General features: G+C 43.2%; 1 long non-coding RNA gene across 1 annotated transcript in view; it reads left to right on the top strand.

Moving 5' to 3' along the window:
* Positions 1–25,679, top strand: part of LOC130355341 (uncharacterized) — a 102,175-nt gene that overhangs the window by 65,028 nt on the left and 11,468 nt on the right. The gene's annotated exons all lie outside the window — the stretch shown is intronic.

Raw genomic sequence — 25,679 nt, 5'->3', positions numbered from 1 at the left:
AACTATTTTAATTACAAGAAAACTGAAAATAATAAAAAAACAATAAGAAATTTGTATTGTTAATTTGTATTTTTAATGTTTAAGTTAACACTGCATTTGAGTATCAGATATGGCGAAGCATTCTGCCAGTATATACCTAGGTGTATGCAACTATATGTCTATACAGGTGTATATGGCTGTTATTCACACCCACAGATGTATTTAAAGCTGGAGTAGATTTCTGATATAATTTTACATAAATATCTGGTGTAAATTATGTTAACTCCTCCATGCCCTCTACTACTGAGGCAGATTCAATGGTGTAAAGGGGTTGAAAATTCAGCTTGCACAAAAATTTGCACCTTTTTTATGCCAGAAAGCTGGCAAACAAGGATAAAAAAAAAACTCTCCCTATATTTACATTTAACAATGATTAAGACAAAGTTTTGTTTTACATCAGCTCCCCCTTTGCTTTCCTTACCTTAAAGGATGCCTAAGTCTAAAGACATTAGTAAATGTCTAACATCAGTAATCACGTAATAGATGTCATGACATCTTCTAATAATAACATAATGACACCGCATACTAGGGAACATTAGACCCATTTATTGATGGCTGAAGGGACACTTTATTTTAGAATCCTCTTTAACCTTTATATAATAGATGCATTACTAACAGTGGTTGCGGTGCCCTGCATCACTTGGCAGAATAGAGTGCTTACTTCTGCGCTGATCATTGGCATATTTCTTCCAGTAGTTCATTACTCTTCCCAACAGCGGATTAGCGCATGAGGTGATTTTGCTATCCGGCGTTATGTATATCTGGACTTGTTTAGTGCTCAGTAATTACTTTCTCCTTTACCCAGCAGGCTAATGATGATACATTTACCATTATGGCTGTTCTATTAACAGTCTGGTAAACACAGGGATAATTCAGGCACGTTGCTGAAGGCTGTACAAGGCAATGTGGCACGCAGTATTTATGTCTCTCCAGCTGTGGATCCAGGCTTACGCAGTGGATACGATCAAAAGCTATTATAAATATTAATTTTATTTATCAAAAGTATAGACAGCGTTTTAACTGAGAGAATACAGCACAATCCTCCAATAATGACAGTGCACTTGTTTTGATCATTTACATAAGCTACATTTCTTCTGAAACTCTGTGAAAAATGAACAATTTGATTATAGTTACAAATTAACTTTTACCACATTAACTATAAAGCGTCATTTCAGTCTGCAGTGTATATTTTTTGATTTTGGTTGATATGTTACGTAAGGCTGAGTTCAAATAGGGTGTTTATGATGAACTTCCTCAGACAAGAGTGAACAGATGTGCAAAAGTAGACAATGTTCACGTGGTATTTTTTTTAGACTTTGGTAGATCGAGAGTGGATTGGCCATTTTGATATAAGAGTATTGCTTAAAGTGTTCCGGTTCATCTCCCCCAAATAATAAAAAAAACTGTTATATGTTACCCAGTACCTCACCCTGATCATGTACATCTAAGTTTTATGTGTTTAGCCCCTATATTTCTAATAAAAACAGCTCACATCAGTTGCAGTCTGGATTGTCATCTTCTCTAGGCAGGGGGCGTGTCCCTCTCCTGCCCTCACTCTACATGACTGAACTTCCTTCCTCACCGTGTGTCACTGAGTCTGGGAGGGAGCCTGGCAGTCAGCCAATCACTGTAGGCTACTCTGTAACCCTTTACTCTCTGGACCACCTCATCCTCTGATCCTCTTACATATTGCATGACATGCTGGGATTTATAGTCGCACACATGCTTTTTCTAATGCAATATATAAGAGGAGCAGTGGATAATATATATAATCATCTGCTCCTCTTTTATATTGCATAAGATAATGTGTGTTGGTGACTACAAATCTCAGCCAGCCGTGCTGTGACTCTGACTGGGATAGCGGTGTACATATATATATATATATATATATATATATATATATATATATATTTTTTATTTTTTTTTATATATATATATATATATACATATATATATATATATATATATATATATATATATATATATATATATATATATGTATATATATACATATATACAGTCATGGCCATAAATGTTTGCACCCCTGAAATCTTTCAAGAAAACAATTTCAAGAAAACAATTTCTCACAGAAAAGGAGAAAAGGGTTGCAGTACATACACATGTTTATTCCCTTATTGTGTATTGGAACTAAACCAAAAAAGGGAGGAAAAAAAAATAAGCAAATTGGACATAAGGTCACACCAAACTCCAAAAATGTGCCAAAAATTATTGGCACCCTTTAAAATTGTGGAAAAATAAGATTGTTTCAAGCATGTGATGTTGCTTTAAACTCACCTGCGGCAAGTAACGGGTGTGGGCAATATAAATATCACACCTGAAAGCAGATAAAAATGAGAGAAGTTCACTTAGTCTTTGCATTGTGTGTCTGTGTGTGCCACACTAAACATGGACAACAGAAAGAAAAGAGAACTGTCTGAGGACTTGAGAACCAAAATTGTGGAAACATATCAACAATCTCAAGGTTATAAGTCCATCTCCAGAGATCTAGATTTGCCTTTGTCCACAGTGCGCAACATTATCAAGAAGTTTGCAACCCATGGCACTGTAGGTAATTTTCCTGGGCATGGACGGAAGAGAAAAATTGATGAAAGGTGTCAACGCAGGATAGTCCAGATGGTGGATAAGCAGCCCCAAACAAGTTTCAAATATATTCAAGCTGTCCTGCAGGCTCAGGGGGCATCAGTGTCAGTGCAAACTATCCATCAACATTTACATAAAATGAAACTCTATGGCAGAAGACCCAGGAGGACCCCACTGCTGATACATAGACATAAAAAAACAAGACTACATTTTGCAAAAATGAACTTGAGTAAGCCAAAATCCTTCTGGGAAAACTTACTGTGGACAGATGAGACCAAGATAGAGCTTTTTGGTAAAGCACATCATTCTACTGTTTAACGAAAATGGAATGAGGCCTACAAACAAAAGAACACAGTACCTACAGTGAAATATGGTGGAGGTTCAATAATGTTTTGGGGTTGTTTTGCTGCCTCAGGCACTGGGTGCCTTGAATATGTGCAAGGCATCATGAAATCTGAGGATTACCAATGGATTTTGGGTTGCACTGTACAGCCCAGTGTCAGAAAGCTGGGTTTGCGTCCAAGATCTTGGGTCTTCCAGCAGGACAATGACACCAAACATACGTCAAAAAGCACCCAGAAATGGATGGCAACAAAGCGCTGGAGAATTCTGAAGTGGCCAGCAATGAGTCCAGATCTAAATACCATTGAACACCTGTGGAGAGATCTTAAAATTGCTGTTGGGAAAAGGTGCCTTCCAATAAGAGAGACCTGGAGCAGTTTGCAAAGGAAGAGTGGTCCAACATTCCGGCTGAGAGGTGTAAGAAGCTTATTGATGGTGATAGGAATCAACTGATTTCAGTAAATTTTTCCAAAGGGTGTGGAACCAAATATTAAGTTAAGGGTGCCAATCATTTTGTCCAGACCATTTTTGGAGTTTGGTGTGACATTATGTCCAATTTGCTTTTCTTCGTCCCTTTTTTTGGTTTAGTTTCAATACACACAAAGAGAATAAACATATGTATAGCAAAACATGTGTTATTGCAATCCTATCCTGTGAGAAATACTTAATTTTCTAGATAAATTTCATGGGTGCCAACATTTACGGTCATGACTGTGTATATTATCCTCTGCTCCCCTTTCATATTGCATAAGATATTGTGTGTAGGAGACTATAAATCCCAGCCAGAGGAAAATATATATAATGCAATGCACGAATGGCTGGGATTTATAGTCTCCTACACACAATGGCCCTCATTTACTAAGAGTGGAGTGTAGGTTTCTTTCTGGGTTTAAATTCCCCACAATTTATTTTCCACGGTATTTACTAAGGTTTCTCTACATTTTCCACTTTCCCTACATTTTGCTCTTTTTACACCTGCTCTGATCTGTCGGGTTTTCCTCAGCTCAAATCCACCACATTTTCTGTGGAAACCTTAGTAAATATGTTGGGTTTTTGTGAAAATGTCGTGAACACACCCTTTTTCTGAGACCACGCCCCTCTTCCCGACAACCACGCTCATTTTTCGGGTTTTCTTAGCAAAATGGAGAGTTAGTTTTTTTTTTTTTTTTTAATTCTGGCGCAAATTCTGGCTCAAAATCTGGCGCAGACAGAATTTCTGGCGCAATGTGACAGAATCTGGCGCACAACCCGACAAAACATGTCGGGTTTGCAATAGTAAGTGAGGGCCAATATCTTATGCAATGCAAAATTTTTGTGATAGTGGCCATTTAAAGGCCAATGGCCAATATTGGCTCTAAACCATAGAGTTATATGCACCAATATACATCTTATACATTATATAAAGGCCGGTTAACCTCTTCAGGACACAGGGTCCGAGTCCTTAAGGGCACAGGGCGTATCCATACGCCCGTGGAAAATCCGGTCCCCACCGCTAGCCGGTTGGTGACCGGAGCTGGATGCCTGCTGAAATCATTCAGCAGGCACCCCGGCACATCGCCCAGGGGGGTCCTGAGACCCCCCCCCCCCCATGTGGGCGATCGGAGAAAATCGCATGTCAATTCAGACATGCGATTTTCTCCAATTTCGGGCTGATTGGGTCTCTGGTGACCCGATCACCCGGAAAATAAGGCTGATCGGCGTTGTCAGCAACAGCCCCAATCAGCCTAAGGGATAGGAGTGAGGTCGCAGAGCTGCGATCTCCTCCTATCCCCTACCATTAGTCAGAACGGAGTTCTCACCAATGGCAGCGCAGGACAGGGGGTTGCCATGGCAGCCCCCCGTTCTGCCTGCCCCTGGATGTCGAGGGGATCTGGGAAGAAGATGGAGGCCGTACCTGCAGGAGAAGATGCCTGGGGACCCGGGATCTTCGCTGGAGCCTGCTGGATCAGATAGGGAATCGACGGTGGGGGGGTAATTGAAAGTGAAAGTAAAACGATCTTTACTGTGGCAACCACTAGGAAGGCCAAACTGCAACTCCCAGCAAGCCCAGACAGCCAAAGACTGTCTGGGCATGCTGGGAGTTGTAGTTTTGCAACATCTGGAGGGTCAAAGTTTGGAGATCACTGTTACAGTGGTGCCCAAACGGTAGCCCTCCAGATGTTGCCAAACTACAACTTTCAGCATGCCTCGACTGCCCAGGCATGCTGGGATTTGTAGTTCTGTAACATCTGTCCCTTCAGATTTAGCAATTTTCATGAAATTTTTGAAAATTGCTGCTCTACTTTGAAGCCCTCTAATTTTTTCAAAAAGTTGAAATATGTCCATTTTATGATACCAACATAAAGTGGACATATTGTATTTGTGAAGAAAAATAAAATTTATTGTGAATATCCATTTTCCTTACAAGTAGAGAGCTTCAAAGTTAGAAAAATACAAAATTTTCTACATTTTCATGAAATTTTGGGATTTTTCACCAAAAAAGGATGCAAGTAACGCCGAAAATTTACCACCAAAATAAAGTAGAATATGTCAAGTAAAAACATTCTAAGAATGAGAATATTCGGTAAAAGCATTTTCGTGTTATTAATTCGTAAAGTGATGGTGGTCAGAATTGCGAAAAAGGGCTCAGTCCTTAAGGTGAAAAAGGGCTGCGTCCTTAAGGGGTTAAGGCAATGTGTCAAGTATATCATGACTATGGAAGTGAGTTAAAAGGGTATACCAGGCAAAAACATTTTATCCCCTATCCAAAGGATAGGGGATAAGATGTCTGATCGCGGGGGGCCCGCCGCTGGGACCCCCCCGCAATCTTCCTGCAGCACCCGCATTCTATGAGCTCTGAGTGTCCACTTGAATAGGGAGGGACAGCAGTATCAGCAACTTGGACAGGAGCATATTCAGCTTCTGTGCGGTTGGATAAGTACCGTATTTTTCGTCCTATAGGACGCACCGGCGTATAAGACGCACCCAATTTTTAGGGGCAAAATCTTAAAAAATAAAGATTTTGAACCCAATAGTGGTCTTCAACCTGCGGTCCTCCAGATGTTGCAAAACTTCAACTCCCAGCATGCCCGGACAGCCGTTGGCTGTCCGGGCATGCTGGGAGTTGTAGTTTTACAACATCTGGAGGTCCGCAGATTGAAGACCACTGCAGGAGGAGGTAATACTCACGTGTCCCCGCCGCTCCGGACCCGTCACCGCTGCCCAGGATGTTGCTCCATCGCTGTCGCCGTGTCCCCGTCGTTCCGGAACGTCTCTGCTGCCGGCCGGGTATCCTCGCTCTCCGTCGCCGCCATCACGTCGTTACGCACGCCGACGTACGTACGCGACGACGTGATGACGAGGAAGGAGAGCGCCGGCCATACAGGGGATCCCGGCATGGAGCAGACACCAAGGAGGCAGGTAAGGTCCCTCCCGGTGTCCTGTAAGCACTATCCCGGCTATTCAGTCGGGCTGTTCGGGACCGCCGCGGTGAAATCACGGCGGTCCCGAACAGCCCGACTGAACAGCCGGGTTAGTGTCACTTTCCCTTCAGACGCGGCGGTCAGCTTTGATCGCTGCGTCTGAAGGTTTAATACAGGGCATCACCGCGATCGGTGATGTCCTGTATTAGCCGCGGGTCCCGGCCGTTGATGGCCGCAGGGACCGCCGCGATAGGGGTGTATTCGCCGTATAAGACGCACCGACTTTTTCCCCCCAGTTTTGGGGAAGAAAAAGTGCGTCTTATACGGCGAAAAATACGGTAAGCGCATAAAGCTAGAAGTAGGTGCAGTGAAAAATCTCATACTTGTATCTCAAAATCGAGCTGGCGGTCCTCCGCGAGGCGAGTTACCTCCTGTTCCAGCCCCTGCCTCTCAGCCCCCCCCCCCCCCCCCCTTGACTGTGAAAGTGCGAATGTTTCATTTAATCAGTTATGGTTCATTGTTATCTCTCCAACCTGTTTCATTGGATTCTTGTGGTAACAGGTAATATATGACGTCGACGACCATAGGGCCTCAGTCTTGAAGATGACATCAATTTAAATTTAAGATTTTGATTAGATTCACAAGTTTAATGTTCCAGGTGCCTGAAGGGTTTACTTTCAACTAATACTGTATGACCACAAAACCCAATCTAACAAGGAGTCACATGGCGGCACAATGACAGAGCCTAGAGGTGACAGCAGCCTGACGAGGCTTCACAATAAAAAAAGATTAAAGATATTTTGAAAAATTAAAATTGAAGATAATTTTTTTTTTTTTTTTTAACGTTAAATTTAAGATGCCAACAGCATGAGAAGACCATATGCTGGCACAAGGACACAGCCTGGAGGTGGAAGCAACATAAGGAGACCATAATGTGGCAGAATGACACAGCCTGGAATTGGTGGCAGCAAGAGGAGACCATATAGTGGCAGAATGACCCAGCCTGAAGGTGGCAACAGCCTGACGAGACCACAGGGCCTCACAATTGAAAGGATATTTTGGAAAATTTTAATTGAAGATCTAAAATAGATTACGATAAAGTTTCATTTAATGTGCCTGCAGCATGAGCAAACCCCATGGCCACGGTGTGTCTGGGTCCTCTTTCTCGTCTTCATCATCACCCTGTAGCTCCACAGCCTGCTCCTCCTCTCCTGTCAAATGACTATAAAAACCACCTATTTTGCAAAACCTTGCCTGTGCTCCACTGTCCCCCTCCCACTCCCCCTCCTCCTCCAGTTCAGCCCCCATGTGGCTCATGTGGCCTCGACATGTAGGCGCCACGTCTCCAGTGCCCTGACCAGCCATCGTTTCCAACACATGTTGTAGGATATGAAGCAGTGGAATGACGTCGTTTATCCCGTAATCCTGGCGACTGACTAATAATGTGGCTTTTCTCTGTTCGTATCGTCGGTCACACATATGGAGGGTGAAATTCCAACGTAAGGAAACGTTGCAAATCAGATGCCGTTATGCTGCTGCCGCTCAAGGAGGGTGTGCTTTGCGGTGTACAAGTGGCTGAAGTGCGTGCAAAGTTTTTTTCCCATTGTTATAATGTCTTGCATATGGGGGTAACACTTCAGGAATCTCTTGACAACCAGATTGAACACGTGTGACATGCAGGTCGCATGGCTCAGTCTTCCTTGACGCAGCTCAGACAAGATGTTCTTCCCATTGTCGATCACCATGGTTCCCATTTCCAATTTTCATGGAGAAAACCACGATTCAATTTCTTGATGAATGACTTTTAACAGTTCCTCCCCTGTGTGACTCCATTTGCCAAGGCAAACCATATGAAGAACAGTGTGACACCGCCGTGCCCTGCATACATGGTATGCTGGAGGGGCACTGAGACTTATCCGTGCAATGGAGGCTGAGGACACGGTGGAGGATGAGGAGGCAGAGTTGCACACTGTCGCAGGATCAATGGCCTGAGAGGGTGGAGGCAGAAGCAACGTGACCTGTCCAAGTTGCTGTTGTGGCTGTGCAGGAACCACATTCACCCAGTGGGCCGTAAAGGACATGTATTGTCCCTGACCGTAGTTACAGCTCCACTTGTCGGCACTGCCGTGCACTTTGGTACACTTTGGAAGAGTGGGGTAGTGGATGTTAATACCAGTACCTGGTGAAGGAAGGTGGGTGAAAGAAGGAGAACGTGGCATCAGATATATGGCATCAGGCAGGTGGCAGGATCAGAATAGTAGTTGAGACAGGTAGAAGAAAACAGTCTCTTTTGGCAAAGTGTTGGTGTGCACAAGTAAGTATTGAGAATATTATGCATTAGCTAAAACTTAACTTTTTTTAGCATAAAATATATGGACCAAATTTTTTTTTGAAATCTAACAAAAGGAAAGGTGTGCAAAAAACACCATGTGCCACCTACACCACCACGTATTGATGCAATACAAAGACCTCTAAAAAATGGAAGGGAACAACGTATGGTCCATTGTAACTAGAGATGAGCGAATCGAATATGACGAATCCAAATTCGTTATGAATTTCATGAACAATTTGATTAGCAAGGAATGCGAATATCGCCGCGATTCTATAGAACGAAACGATTCATTAAACTACATTTAGTGCAGCCTGAGCTCCAGGGCATCTAAAATGATTGATCCACATGTTAGGACATGGGACAAGGAATCCTGGGAAGTCGGGAACAAGGGTAGGTGAGATGACCCTGAATCACATGCAGGATGCAGCCTATCAGCAGCCAGTCACCCCTGTGGTGTCACAGCCCTATATAATCGACAGCCATATTCCGGCTAGTCACTTCATCCTTTCACTTCAGAGAGATAGGACAGACAGCACTGTGTGTTACACAGACAAGCTTTTTCCAGCAGTGGTTAATCTCCTAGTCACGTCAGCACTCTGGTGGACAGAGAGCAGTATTTTTGCACAAAAATGTTTTTTACTGCAGCGATTAACCTGCCAGTCACTTTATACAGCATTGTATTATAGAGAGGGGCAGAGAGCTGTGTGTTGCCTCATAAGTTTGAACAAGCTGGCTCAGCTGTAGTTAGGAGAGGAGGGAGGAATATGTTTTTAGCGCAATTCTGTGTCTTTGTTGCTTAACAAATGGTCTGCTGGTTATACTAGTCTGTAGACGGGATAATACCCAGCAGTCCATTCCTAATAGTCTTTGAGAGAGTGCAATATTGGGTTTAGTACACAGCGACTGTGTGTTGCAGTACTGTTCTGTACTGCTGGTGTTATGCACAAATACGTTATTAAGGGTACTGCAGTGCATTTTTCTGCCCTCATAAGTGCATACCACATACAATATACCTACATCTAAGTAATGTACTATTTTGTACCTGTTAATCTGTCAAGGGCCTAGATATTGTGAAAGTCCAGGTAAAAGTAAATACCGGCTGGTGTTTTACTCCAATACTTTTTTAAGCCTACTGTAGCACATTTTCTGCCCTCATAAGTGCATTCCACATACCTACATATAAGTGCTGTACTATTGTTATTTTTAAAGTTTTAAGAGCCTATATACTGTGAAAGGCCAGGCAAAAGTAAATACCGGATGATGTTTTACTCCATTACTTTTTTAAGCGTACTGTAGCGCATTGTCCTCCCCCCATAAGTACATACCACATACCTACATATAAGTAGTGTACTATTTTGTACCTGATAATCTGTCAAGGGCCTAGATACTGTGAAAGTCCAGGCAAAAGTAAATACTGACTGCCTTTTTCGCAAAGAAATGATGGCTTGGGACTCTCCACCAAGCAGAGGTGGAGAGTCCCAAGCCATCATTTCTTTGCGAAAAAGGCAGTACTAGCCCTGCGCAATTTTATGGAAGAGAAGGTGGGCAGTCCTTGAGCCTGTCGGTGTGTACCAAAGTGCACAGCAGCGCCAATGTGTGGAGCTGTAACTATAGTCAGGGAAAATACATGTCCTTTACGGCCCACTGGCTGAATGTAGTTCATGCACAGCCACAACACCAACTTGGACAGGTCACGTCGCTTCCTCGTCCACGGTCTCAGGCTGTTGGTCCTGTGACAGTGTGCGACTCCGCCTCCTCATCCTCCACCATGTCCTCTGCCTCCACTGCACAGACAAGTCTCAGTACCCCTTTAGCATACCATGTGTGCAGGGCACGGCGGTGTCACGCTGTTCTTCACATTGATTGCCTTGACGAACGGAGTCACACAGGGGAGGAACTGCTAAAAGTCATTCATAAAGCAACCGAAGCATGGCTTACTCCACGAAAATTGGAAATGGGAACCATGGTTCCTTACAATAAGAAGAACATCTTGTCTGTGCTGCGACAAGGAAGGCAGAGCCATGCGCCCTGCATGGCACATGTGTTAAATCTGGTTGTCAAGCGGTTCCTGAAGTGTTCCTCCCATTTGCAAGACAATCTAACAATGGGAAGGAAACTTTGCATGCACTTCAGCCACGCGTACACCACAAAGCACACCCTCCTTGAGCTGCAGTGTCAGAACAGTATCCCCCAACATAGTCTGATTTGCGACGTTGCCACACGTGGGAATTTCACCCTCCAAATGTTGGATCGACTATACGAACAGAGAAAAGCCATCACCAATTTCTTGATGATTCAAGCGGATAGGGGTACTCCCCTGTGTAACTTCAATGTCAACCAGTGGCAGCCCATACGGGACACCTGCCATTTTCTCAGGCCCTTTGTGTTGGAAATGATGGCTGGTCAGGACTCTGGAGACGTGGCTCCTACATCTCATGGCTACATGAGCCCTGGGAGGCTGAACTGGAGGAGGAGGAGGAGGGTGAGGGGCACAGTGGAGCACAGTTAAGGTTTCGCAAAATGGGCAGTTTTTCTAGTCATCTATTCTCCTGTCTGATAGCACTCCTCTATGCTCTCTCCTGTCTGATAGTACTCCTCTGTTCCCTCTCCTGTCTCATAGCACTCTCTTTGTGCTCTCTCCTGTCTGATAGGACTCCTCTGTGCTCTCTCCTGTCTGATAGTACTCCTCTGTGCTCTCTCCTGTCTGATAGAACTCCTCTGTGTAGGACAGATGAGTATTATTAGACAGGAGAGAGCAGAGAGGAGTATTATCAGACAGGAGTTAGCACAAAGGAGTACTATCAGACAGGAGAGAGCACAGGGGAGTGCTATCGTATAGGAGAGAGCACAGAGGAGTGCTATCAGGCACTCCTCTGTTCTCTCTCCTGTATGATAGCACTCCCCTGTGCTCTCTCCTGTCTGATAGTACTCATTTGTGCTAACTCCTGTCTGATAATACTCCTCTCTGCTCTCTCCTGTCTAATAATACTCCTCTGTCCTCTCTTCTGTCTGATAGTACTCCTCTGTGCTCTCTCCTGTCTGATAGCACTCCTCTGTGCTCTCAACTCTCTGATAGGACTTCTCTGTGCTCTGTCCTGTCTGATAGTACTACTCTGTTCTGTCTGATAGGAGAGAGCACAGAGGAGTCATATCAGACAGGAGAGAGCACAGAGGAGTGCTATCAGACAGGAGAGAGCACAGAGGAGTCCTATCAGACAGAAGAGAACACTTAGGAGTCCTATCAGAAAGAAGAGAGCACATAGGAGTACTATCAGACAGGAGAGAGCAAGGAAGTCTATCAGACAGTAGAGAGAACAGAGGAGTCCTACCAGACAGGAGAGAGCACAGAGGTGTACTATAAGACAGGAGAGAGCACAGAGTAGTGCTATCATAAAGGAGAGAGCACAGAGGAGTCATATCAGACAGGAGAGAGCACAGAGGGGTACTATCAGACAGGAGAGAGCACAGAGGAGTACTATCAGACAGGAGAGAGCACAGAGGAGTACTATCAGACAGGAGAGAGCACAGAGGAGTGCTATCAGACAGGAGAGAGCATAGAGGAGTGCTAGTCCAGCCTCCCTTACTGGACTTTGTCCATGCCTGTGCTTCAGCATGGACAAAGCCATGATTTTATAAGCCATGATTTCTATAATAAAGGAAATAACAGTTTCTTACGAAGTATATTAGAAAGGTTAATGTTAAGATGTATAACATATAAAAAGTTTTTGTATCTGACAGTGCCCATTTAAAGATCTTTATTACCTGCTACCATAGTTTCTATGGAAAAGTGGATGTCAGCTAAGCATTTGTTCACACTGTATAGGAAATTGTCCCTGAATTCACATGACACACATATTTAACATGTATTTGTAGTCACAGCTCAACTCCAGGGGTCCGGTGTAGTTCAACAAGGCTAAGAAGTTTATTGTACTGTTTTGGAACCGTGCCCCTTGGATTGTTGTTTAACCCCTTAAGGAAGGCGGGGGTATCCATACGCCCCCATTTTAAAGTCCTTAAGGACTATGGATATGGTATGGATACGCCCGTGGGAATTTCGGTCCCCGCCACTCGCTGGGCGGGGACTGGAACGGGTGACTGCTGATATCTATCAGCAGGCACCCCGTGCAAACCCCTGGGGGGGTCCCGAGACCCCTCCATTTTGGCGATCGCCGCAAATCATCAGTCAATTCAGACCAACAATTTGCGGCTTTTCCGGGTCAATCGGGTCTCTGGTGACCCGGTGACCTGGAAAAAAAGGGTGAGTGGGGCTGTCTGAGACAACCCCATTCACCCTTACTCAGCAGGGTGCCGCCTCACGATCAAGTGATTGATCGGTTGAAATGACCGATAGATCACGACCTGCTGGGCGGCGATCGGGATGGCGGAGATCGGGCCCGGTGGGGGTCTCCTACCTTGCCCTGGTCCGGCAGGGGTCCCCTCGGGATCGATGGCAGCAGCGGTGCGGTCAGGAGCAGCAGGATCGGTGGCGGCAGCGGCGCGGTCATGGCGTGGCGGGATACAGCAGGAGGTGAGGCCTGTTCACCTCCTGCTGTTGCTTAGCGACAACTCGCAGCATGCACAGCCAAAGGGCAGGCTGGGAGTTGTAGTTTTGCAACAGCTGGAGTTCCAACTACAACTCCCAGCATGCCATTTGGTACTCTGTGCATGCTGGGGGTTGTAGTTATGCAACAGCTGGAGGCACATTTTTTTCTATGGAAAAAGTGTGCAGCCAGCTGTTGCTTAACTACAACTCCCAGCATACACGGAGTGCCAAAGGGCATGCTGGGAGTTGTAGCAGTGTGCCTCCAGCTGTTGCAAAACTACAACTCCCAGCATGCCCTTCGACTGTTAACCCCTTAAGGACTCAGGGTTTTTCCGTTTTTGCACTTTCGTTTTTTCCTCCTTACCTTTTAAAAATCATAACCCTTTCAATTTTCCACCTAAAAATCCATATTATGGCTTATTTTTTGCGTTGCCAATTCTACTTTGCAGTGACATTAGTCATTTTACCCAAAAATGCACAGCGAAACGGAAAAAAAAATCATTGTGCGACAAAATCGAAAAAAAAACGCCATTTTGTAACTTTTGGGGGCTTTGGTTTCTACGCAGTGCATATTTCGGTAAAACACCTTATCATTATTAATTACACCTTATCATTATTCTGTAGGTCCATACGGTTAAAATGATACCCTACTTATATAGGTTTGATTTTGTCGCACTTCTGGAAAAAATCATAACTACATGCAGGAAAATTTATACGTTTAAAAATGTCATCTTCTGACCCCTATAACTTTTTTATTTTTCCACGTATGGGGTGGTATGAGGAATCATTTTTTGCGCCGTGATCTGAAGTTTTTATCGGTATGATTTTTGTTTTGATCGGACTTTTTGATCACTTTTTATTCATTTTTTAATGATATAAAAAGTGACCAAAATACGCTTTTTTGGACTTTGGAATTTTTTTGCGCGTACGCCATTGACTGTACGGCTTAATTAATGATATATTTTTATAGTTCGGACATTTACGCACGCGGCGATACCACATATGTTTATTTTTTATTTTTTTTACACTGTTTTATTTTTTTTATGGGAAAAGGGGGGTGATTCAAACTTTTATTAGGGAAGGGGTTAAATGACCTTTATTAACACTTTTTTTTTACATTTTTTTTGCAGTGTTATAGGTGTATTAACACGCCTGTGATCAGCATTATCGGCGCTTGACTGCTCCTGCCTGGATCTCAGGCACGAAGCAGTCATTCGTCGATCGGACACAGGGGAGGCAGGTAAGAGCCCTCCCGGTGTCCGATCAGCTGTTCGGGACGCCGCGATTTCACCGCGGCGGTCCCGAACAGCCCGACTGAGCAGCCGGGTCACTTTCACTTTCACTTTAGAAGCGGCGGTCAGCTTTGACCGCCGCTTCTAAAGGGTTAATACCGCACATCGCCGCGATCGGCGATGTGTGGTATTAGCCGCGGGTCCCGGCCGTTGATTAGCGCCGGGACCGACGCGATATGATGCGGGATCGCGGCGCGATCCCGCTTCATATCGCGGGAGCCGGCGCAGGACGTAAATATACGTCCTGCGTCGTTAAGGGGTTAATGCATGCTGATTGTTGCAGTTTTGCAACAGCTGTAGACACATTGGTTGTGAAACCGAGTTTGTTACCTAACTCAGTGTTTTGCAACCATTGTGCCTCCAGCTGTTGCAAAACTACAACTCCCAGCGTGCACTGAGAGACTGTACATTCTGGGAGTTGTAGTTTTGCAAGAAGCTGGAGGCACACTGGTTGCGAATCACTGAGTTAAATAACAAACTCTGTGTTTCGCAACCAATGTGCCTCCAGCTGTTGCATAACTACAACTCCCAGCATGTATAGTCTGTCAGTGCATGCTGGGAGTTGTAGTTTTGCAACAGCTGGAGGTTTCCCCCCTCCCCCATGTGAATGTACAGGGTACATTCACACGGGTGGGTTTACAGCGAGTTCTGCTGCAAGTTTTAGATGCGGCAAATTTTCCGCCGCTGCTCAAACTCCCAGCGAGAAACTCATTGTAAACCTCCACCCGTGTGAATGTACCCTAAAAACACCACACTACACAAAAAAAAGTAAAACAGTACATATACACGTACCCCTACACAGTCCCCCCACCAATAAAATAAAATAAAAAACGTATTGTACGGCAGTGTTTCCAAAACGGAGCCTCCAGCTGTTGAAAAACAACAACTCACAGTATTGCCAGACAGCCACTGACTGTCAAGGCATGCCGGGAGTTTTGCAACAGCTGGAGACACCCTGTTTGGGAAACACTGCCGTAGGGTATTTTTGTGGTGGATTCAAATCCCAAATTTAGTCCTCAAATGAGCATGGTGCTCTCTCACTTCGGAGCCCTGTCAAGGAAACAGTTTAGGGCCACATATGGGGTATCTCCGTACTCGGGAGAAATTGTGTTACCAGGTTTGGGGGAGTTTTCTCCTTTTACCCCTTATGAAAATGTAAAGTTGGGGTCTACACCAGCATGTTAGTGTGAAAAAAAATATTTTTACACTAACATGCTGGTGTTGCCCCATCCTTTTAATTTTCACAAGTGGTAAAAGGAAAAAAAGACCGCCAAAATTTGTAACGCAATTTCTCGTGGGTACAGAACTACCCCATATGTGGGCGTAAAATGCTTTGCGGGTGCACAACATGGCTCAGAAGTGAGAGCGCACTATGTACATTTGAGGTCTAAATTGGTGATTTGCACAGGGGTGGCTGATTTTACAGTGGTTCTGACATAAACGCAAAACAATAAATAACCAGATGTGCCCCCATTTTGGAAACTAAACCTCTCATGGAATGTAACAAGTGGTATAGTGAGCCTTAACACCCCACAGGTGTTTGACAAATTTCCGTTAAAGCTGGATGTGAAAATGAAAAAAACATTTTTTTTTCTCTAAAATGCTGGTGTTACCCTACATTTTTCATTTTCACAAGGGAGAATAGGAAAAAAGCCCCCAAAATTTGTAACCCCATTTCTTCTGAGTAAGAACATACCCCAAATGTGGATGTAAAGTGCTCTGCGGGCAAACTACAATGCTCAGAGGAGAAGGACCGCCATTGGGCTTCTGGAGAGAGAATGTGTCCGAAATTGAAGGCCATGTGTGTTTACAAAGCCTTCATAGTGCCAGAACAGTGGAACCCCCCCACATGTGACCCCATTTTGGAAACTACACCCCTCATGTAATGTAATAAGGGGTACAGTGAGCATTTACAACCCACAGGTGTCTGACAGATTTTTGGAACAATGGTCCGTGAAAATGAAAAGTTAAATTTTTCATTTGCACAGCCCACTGTTCCAAAGATCTGTCAAATGCCAGTGGGGTGTAAATGTTCACTGCACCCCTTATTAAATTCTGTGAGGGGTGTAGTTTCCAAAATAGGGTCACATGTGTGTGTGTGTGGGGGGGGGGGGGGTCCACTGTTCTGGCACCATGGGGGCTTTGTAATTGCACAAGGCCTCCGACTTCTATTCCAACCAAATTCTCTCACCAAAAGATCAATGGCGCTCCTTCTCTTCTGAGCATTGTAGTTCGCCCGCAGAACACTTTACATTCATATATGGGGTATTTCCATAATCAGAAGAAATGGGGTTACAAATTTTGGGAGGCTTTTTCTCCAATTACCCCTTGTGAAAATTAAAAATTTGGGGTAAAACCAGCATTTTAGTGAAAAAAATCTAATTTTTCATTTTCACGTCCATCTTTAGCGGAAATTTGTCAAGCACCTGTGGGGTGTTAAGGCTCACTCTACCCCTTGTTATGTTTCTTGAGGGGTGCAGTTTCCAAAATAGTATGCCATGCGTTTTTTTTTTTTTTGCTGTTCTGGCACCATAGGGGCTTCCTAAATACGACATGCCCCCCAAAAACCATTTCAGCAAAATTTGCTTTCCAAAAGCCAAATGTGACTTCTTCTCTTCTGAACATTGTAGTGCACCCGCAGTGCACTTGACGTCCACACATGGAGTATTTCCATACTCAGAAGAGATGGGGTTACAAATTTTGGGGGGCACTTTCTTCTATAACCCCTTGTAAAAGTGTAAAATTTGGGGGGAAACCAGCATTTTAAAGAAAAAAAAAATTACTTTACACATCCAAATTTAATGAACAGTCATCAAACACCTGTTGGGTGTTAAGGCTCAGCGGAACCCTTGTTACGTTCCTTGAGTGGTGTAGTTTCCAAAATGGTATGCCATGTTGTTTTTTTTTTGTTTTTTTTGCTGTTCTGGCTTCCTAAATGAGACATGCCCCCCAAAAAGCCATTTCAGAAAAACTCACTATCCAAAATCCCATTGTCGCTCCTTCCCTTCTGAGCCCTCTAATGCACCCACAGAGCACTTGACATACACATATCAGGTATTTTCTTACTCGAGAGAAATTGGGTTACAAATTTTGGGGGGATTTTTCTCCTTTTACCCTTTGTAAAATTTCAAAAACTGGGTCTACAAGAACATGCGAGTGTAAAAAATTAAGATTTTGAATTTTCTCCTTTACCTTGCTGCTATTCCTGTGAAACACCTAAAGGGTTAACACACTTTCTGAATGTAATTTTGAATACTTGGGGGGGGGGGTTGCAGTTTTTATAATGGGGTCATTTATGGGGTATCTCTAATATGAAGACCCCTCAAATCCACCTCAAAACTGAACTGGTCCCTGAAAAATTCCGATTGTGAAAATTTTGTGAAAAATTGCTGCTGATCTTTGAAGCCCTCTGATGTCTTCCAGAAGTAAAAACATGTCAACTTTATGATGCAAATATAAAGTAGACATATTGTATATATGTGAAGCAATATATAATTTATTTGGAATATCCATTTTCCTAACAAGCAGAGAGTTTCAAAATGTTGGGATTTTTCACCAAGAAAGGATGCAAGTAACGACTAAAATTTACCCCTATGTTAAAGTAGAATATGTCACGAGAAAACAATCTCGGAATCAGAATAATTTGTAAAAGCATTCCAGAGTTATTAATGCTTAAAGTGACAGTGGTCATAATTGCAAAAAAGGGCTCAGTGCTTAAGGTGAAAAAGGGCTCAGTCCTTAAGGGGTTAAGTTTAACAGATTGGCAAGTCACATGGATGGGAGGTTGTCTAGTGCTGACTTTCTTTGGATCTGGATACATGTATTTAACATGTATTATTTTGTGTGATTCATGTTGCTCAGATTTTTATTTTGTTGATATAAAGAGATTGATCTTATCTTCATATATAGCTGTATGTCACAGTCAACCCACAAGACGTCATTATAATTACTGGTGGTGGGGACTGGCATTCCGATCATCACCCTGTCTTGTTTGTTTTACTTTGTGGCAACTGTGTATGTGGTTCTATTACCTTAGGAAGTGTAATCTTACCAGCCTGCAGTACAGACCCCAATCAGGATGACAGAGATGTTTCTATCTGAAAATGAAAACCGAACTCTTTCCATTTGGAACACTTCTGAAAAGCAAAGAGCTACTTCGTGCAGAACTTCCTTTCATCTTGCTAATTTAATAGTTCTAAAAGCCGATTTTCACACTTTCAGGGTAATAGAGAACATTTTGTAATGGTAAAGTACATACGAGTGTGTAGAAATAGCACAGATAAAAGCAAGATGTAAACACTATTTTGATCAAATACAGTTTCAGAAGAATAAAATGAAACTCTTAGTCTTGGGCCTACTTCAGATGGTTGTATTTTTTAATGTATAGCTAAATGTAGTCTTATGTGCTTTCTTATATTATTGACCACCACAGGATAGGTGTTAACATTGGGACATATGGCCGATATAAGGGCCTGTATTATTGGCGGATATGGTGGACTAACACAGCACCTGTTATCTGATGCCCGTGTACCCACTACCACCATAATCAGGGATGGCGCTGATGGCAGTAGATAAGTAGCAGGGATGGGTTGTGTCAACTTAGTTAAGTTAGGGAACGGCACCATGGTTGAGGCCACCCTGTTAAGGAGCTGGGTCCCTCAAAAGACAGGGACAGATGGATGGAGCCTGTATATTTAGAGTGCACCTACCCCAATATTATAATTGAAGTCTATCCTACATCTGCCCGATATTATTCTTGTGTATCTATTATACCCACCTTAATAACCCGGTTCTGTCTATCTGCTTAGTGGCTGCTCCACGGCCCGTGACCCCAAGGACACTTGCATTTGTTGATGGTTTTGTGGAGAGTTCACATCTTTGTTCATTATTATTTGTATATTAGATGTATATTTTATTTGGTAACTAATAAAGGTTATGTTTTACAACTTACAATCTATATTTCTATTTATAAAAGAGGCTTGTTCTTTGGTGTAACTGTATGATTACCTCTTTGAATTACGTGTGTGGAGGTGGCGTTCCTGATTGCTGATAAGCCCTTGTAGGTGAATTATTCCTGTAAAGCTATAGAGAGGAATATGTTAGAGTCTTCCATCTAAGGCATTCTTTGGGGAATACTGACATATATGTATGACAGAAGGCTCAGACATAATGTGAACAGGACCTATTTTGAATTACACAGCTCAAAAAAATAAAGGGAACACTAAGATAATGCATCCTAGATCTGAAAGAACTAATCGTATGAAATACTGTTGCGGTGTCCCGGTACCATATTTTATACATTACCTGTGTAGAGGTCCCCATAGTCAGAGTCGCTAGGACGTCGGGGTCCCTCTTTTCTAGTCTTCCCCTTGTCACCTCTCACTTAGCCACTAGATATATAATAGTTCTATCTGAACACTTGATTGATCCTCTCGCAGAGCCCATTCCCTTGGGGATGGTAGGCCGTCATCCGGAGCTTCTTGCAGTCATGCAACCGGCAAAGTTCTTGGAACAACTGGGCTTCAAAGGCGGTTCCCCGATCCATGAGGACCGATTCGGGACACCCCAGAGGTTGGATCCAATGACGATAGAAGAGCTGAGCAGCAGTCTTGGCAGTAAGATCCTTGACAGGGACCACGACCACCCACTTAGAATAATGATCCACCATGGTTAGAGCATGACACTGTTGTCTTTACATAGTTGAATGTGCTGACAACAAAATCACACAAAAATTATCAATGGAAATCAAATTTATCAACCCATGGAGGTCTGGATATGGAGTCACACTCAAAATCAAAGTGGAAAACCACACAACAGGCTGATCCAACTTTGATGTATTTGTCTTGCATTAGGAGGAACCCAGGGCCAACCACACCAGCATATGGTCTCACAAGGGGTCTGAGGATCTCATCTCGTTACCTAATGGCTGTCAGGCTACCTCTGGCAAGCACATGGAGGGCTGTGCGGCCCCTAAATGCCACCCCACACCATTACTGACCCACCGCCAAACCTGTCATGCTGGAGGATGTTGCAGGCAGCAGAATGTTCTCCATGGTGTCTCCAGACTCTGTCACATCTGTCACATGTGCTCAGTGTGAACCTGCTTTAATCTGTGAAGAGCGCAGGGCTCCAATGGCAAATTTGCCAATCTTGGTGTTCTCTGGCAAATGCCAAACATTCTGCACGGTGTTGGGCTGTAAGCACAACCCCTACCTGTGGATGTTGGGCCCTCACCCCACCCTCATGGAGTTTGTTTCTGACCGTTTGAGTGGACACATGCACATTTGGGGCCTGCTGGAGGTCATTTGGCAGGGCTCTGGCAGTGCTCCTCCTGCTCCTCCTTGCACAAAGGCGGAGGTAGCGGTCCTGCTGCTGGGTTGTTGCCCTCCTATGGCCTCCTCCACGTCTCCTGATGTACTGGCCTGTCTCCTGGTAGTGCCTCCATGCTCTGGACACTACGCTGACAGCCACAGCAAACCTTCTTACCACAGCTCGCATTGATGTGCAATCCTGGATGAGCTGCACTACCTGAGCCACTTGTGTGGGTTGTAGACTCTGTCTCATGCTACCACTAGAGCTCAGCCAGCATTCAAAAGTGACTAAAACATCAGCCAAGAAGCACAGAAACTGAGCAATGGTCTGTGGTCACCACCTGTAGAACCACTCCTTTATTGGGGGTGCCTTGCTAATTGCCTATAATTTCCACCTGTTGTCTGTTCCATTTTCACAATAGCATGTGAAATTGATTGTCAATTAGTGTTGCTTCCTGAGTTGACAGTGTGATTTCACAGAAGTGTGATTGAATCCAAAGGTGTAACTTAAATCCCCTTAGCCCCAATACAAAACCAGTCACATGGCCCCCCATGTACCATGTGCCAAATATATTACTGGTGGCTTCTTCTGTGCAGATCGGCCCTTTGGCCTTTTCTGGCACTGGGTGTAACACCTGATCAGCTTCTATGAGGAGGTGAGCTCCAGACTGGACCTGGGGCAACCGCTGGATGTCGTATAACTGGATTTTTCCAAAGCATTTGATACGGTTCCACATAAAAGGTTGGTGCATAAAATGAGAGGGATTGGGCTGGGGGAGAATGTGTGTAAGTGGGTAAGTAACTGGACATAGGAAACAGGGTGGTTATTAATGGTACTTATTCTGATTGGGTGACTGTTACTAGTGGGGTACCACAGGGGTCAGTCTTGGGTCCTGTTCTATTTAATATATTTATTAATGACCTTGTAGAGGGGTTGAATAGTAAAGTAGCAATCTTTGCAGATGATACTAAACTCTGTAAAGCGGTAAACACTATAGAGGACAGTGCACTGTTACAAATCGATCTGGATAGGTTGGAAGTTTGGGCTGGGAAGTGGCAGATGAGGTTCAACACTGATAAATGTAAAGTAATGCACATGGGGAAGAAAAATCCGGGCTGGGATTATGTATTAAATGGGAGAACACTTGGGATGACTGACATGGAAAAGGACTTGGGAGTCTTAGTTAATAGTAAATTTAGCTATAGAGACCAGTGTCGGGCAGCTGCTGCCAAGGTAAATAAAATCATGGGAGGCATCAATAGGGGCATAGATGCCCCCGACAAGGAAATAATTCTACCACTGTACAAATCACTGGTCAGACCACACATGGAATACTGTGTACAGTACTGGGCACCAGTGTACAAGAAAGATATAGTGGAGCTGGAGAGGGTTCAAAGATGGGCAACCAGGGTAATATGGGGAATGGGAGGACTACAGTACCCAGAAAGATTATCAGAATTAGGGTTATTTAGTTTAGAAAAAAGAAGGCTTAGGGGCGACCTAATAACTATGTATAAATATGTTAGGGGGCCGTACAGAGATCTCTCCCATGATCTATTCATACCCAGGACTGTATCTATAACAAGGGGGCATCCCCTACGTCTTGAGGAAAGAAGGTTTCAACACCAGCAAAGATGGGGGTTGTTTACTGTAAGAGAACTGAGACTATGGAACTCTCTGCCAGAGGAGGTGGTCATGGTGAACTCTGTAAAAGAGTTCAAAAAGGGTCTGGATGCATTTTTGGAGAATAATAACATCGCTGGTTATGTATACTATATTTATATGGACAGATTGTTGATCCAGGGATTTATTCTGACTGCCATATTTGGAGTCAGGAAGGAATTTTTACCTCTAGTATGAGGTTTTTTTGCCTTCCTCTGGATCAACTCAACTCAGTAGGGACTTAAGGGTATAGGTTGAACTTGATGGACTCTGGTCTTTTTTCAACCTTATGAACTATGTTACTATGTTACAATGTTACTCATGTTTCAGTAAACTGGAACACGGATGATAGTGGATCCCCTGGACCTGTGTGGTGCCGCTGGTTCTCACCAGAGCCTGCCGCATAGCGGGATGGACTTGCTGCTGCAGGCGGCTCCCAGTTCGCTACCCCTGGCATGGCTCAACCACACAGACGGCTGAGGAGATTGAGGCACAGGTGGGATAAGGCAACTCGTGGTCTGGATAGCAGGAGGTCAGGGCAGGCAGCACAGTAGCGTAGTCAGGAACGTAGCAAATGGTTAGTAGGCAGGTGGCAAAGGAGCAAGGTCAGGTTACGGAGCACAGGATGGCAATACACAGGAAGTGTGGGAGGTGGAGGAATTTATCAATGAGCCACAGGTGTTACTTCACTAATGGGCGCACTGGCCCTTTAAATCTTAAAGCTCCGGCGTGCACGTGCCCTAGGGGACGGCATTGCCCATATTCAAATTCACTATATTTTGCGAATATATAGATGAATATTCATCTTATATTCGCGAATTTTGAGGAAGAAAACAGTGAGGGGGTGGGCAACTTTATTATTGGTTGCTAGGGATGTTGTTGATTATCTCTGACAAGTGTATTTGTATCATTCTAATTGGCCCACAAGTGAAAAGAAGGTATATGCGAATATGGGGAAAAAAGTGAATATTCGTAATTTCGAATTTATAGCGAATATATTCATGAATTTGTGAGTTTGCGTTATTCACGATAAAAATTCAAAATGCGAATATTTGCGCCCAACACTGTTTCCTATGACAATAATGATATTGGCCCCATTGTATCCTGCTAGTTCTTATACTTGTCAACATTTCTTATATATACCTGATCAAATAATTCCTCCAGAGTACATTATAATGTCAGTTTTTAATCATATAGAAACATGCAATGTGGTTGCATTAGGAAAGAAAATAGATTTTCTTACAACTATAGTCTCAGAAGTTTTTTGCCTTCATTGAATCTCACACAAATCTGATTAATATGGTAGTAAGAGGTAGAGGAAAATGTGGTGTGAGTGCTGTCACCTTGTCCATATTCTGCATCATGTAAATTGGTCTAGACTATAGTAAACTTACACAACAAAATGGGAGACTGGTTACTGTGCCAATCTGTGTACCCGACAGCTTACAACATGTCTTACCATCCCTTTTGCTAGGTTCTACATAGTAGCATGGGCACCATGCAGCATCTTAAGGGACTGGAGCATGCCATTTGGTTGGCACTTAGTCTGTGGGATTATGCATGTGAAGGCATCCAAATAATTTTTTTTTCTGTAGCATCTATATCAAAAAAAGCATCAGCCAGCCCTGACCTCTGTTTATCTGTCCTGGAATTATGCTTCAAAAACACCTTCAGGCTATTAGAAACTACCCCAGTGATATGAACTAGTGGATCCTTCTGCAAAGTCCATACCCTAGGGAGGAGATTTTAAAGTGGACCTGTCTGCAAGTTTTTAGGGTATATAGTAAGGGCATGGTTGTATAGGACTTTTGACATAACACAGAGGAACAATAATTTATAACAAACATTAAATTTATTAAAATTTTACACAAATATAGAGGAAGACATTGGAAATTTTATTTAATATACATACAGTATAGAAAGAGCATCTAAAATGTTAAGAGTACAATATAAGTGAGTACAGACATACGGATGTACACAAGTTTTAATGCTCAGCTTACGCAGACTATAAAAGTAAGGCCTTGTGCACACAGCTGCGTCACAGCTCCATACAAGTTGTGAGTTGTGCAGAGCCATAATATGGTACCTATAGAAAGTCTATGGGTACATACCATATTATTTATGTATTCATAAAGGATCCATGAGGAAAAAATGTTAGCATTTTCTATTGGAGACTGTATGACAGCCCACAGTTTCATCTGACAGAACAGTAGGGGTTTCATGTACCAGAATATGGTTTCCATGCACACAGCTGTGCTTTGTGCATGTGGCTGAATACATAGTGAATGTATATATATATATATATATATATATATATATATATATATATATAAAAAAATCACTGATGGTCAATTGTTGGAATCCATGATACGTTGTTATGCAGAATAGAGAATGCTCTGCATACCAGATTCACAGTATAGCAGCATATATACAAGCCTTTAAAGGGGGTACTTTTTTTTTTTTTTTTAATCAACTGGTGCCAGAAAGTTATACAGATTTGTAAATTACTTCTATTAAAAAATCTTTACCCTTCCTGTACTTTTAAGCAGCTGTATTCTACATAGGTAAATTCTTTTCTCTTTTAATTTCTTTTTTTGTCTTATCCACAGTGCTTTCTGCTGACATCTGAGGCCCGTATCAGGAACGGTCCAGAGACAGTTCCTGACACGGACAGAAGTGTCAGCAGAGAGCACTGTGGACAAGACAAAAAAAAATTCAAAAAGAAAAGAATTTCCTCTGTAGCATACAGCTGCTAAAAAGTACTGGAAGGGTGAAGATTTTTAATGGACGTAATTTACAAATCTGTTTAACTTTCTGGCACCAGCTGATTTAAATTTTTTTTTTCCACCGGAGTTCCCCTTTAAAGCTTGCTACATTATTTACCTGCCCAATCAGCTTTAAAATACAAGTACTACAGCGTAAGAATGACCAATAAAACACAGAAAGCAAAAGCTGTACAAAATGTTAAGCTAACAGCAAATCCTTCACAATCGGAGCCAAAATGCTATAGAGAATTTTTACTATTTCTCAACTTTTGGGGCTGGTGAATGTTTAATACAGTTTTCAATGCACATAATTCTAGCATAACAGTCTAAATATGTTAATATTTAAATACAATAATGGTCAATAGTGGTTTCAAACTGAAGTTAAAGGTT

Source organism: Hyla sarda, chromosome 2 (assembly GCF_029499605.1).
Source record: "Hyla sarda isolate aHylSar1 chromosome 2, aHylSar1.hap1, whole genome shotgun sequence".
Taxonomy (NCBI): Eukaryota; Metazoa; Chordata; class Amphibia; order Anura; family Hylidae; genus Hyla; species Hyla sarda.
The sequence above is the reverse complement of the archived record's forward strand: the minus strand, read 5'-3'. Positions and strand labels throughout refer to the sequence as shown.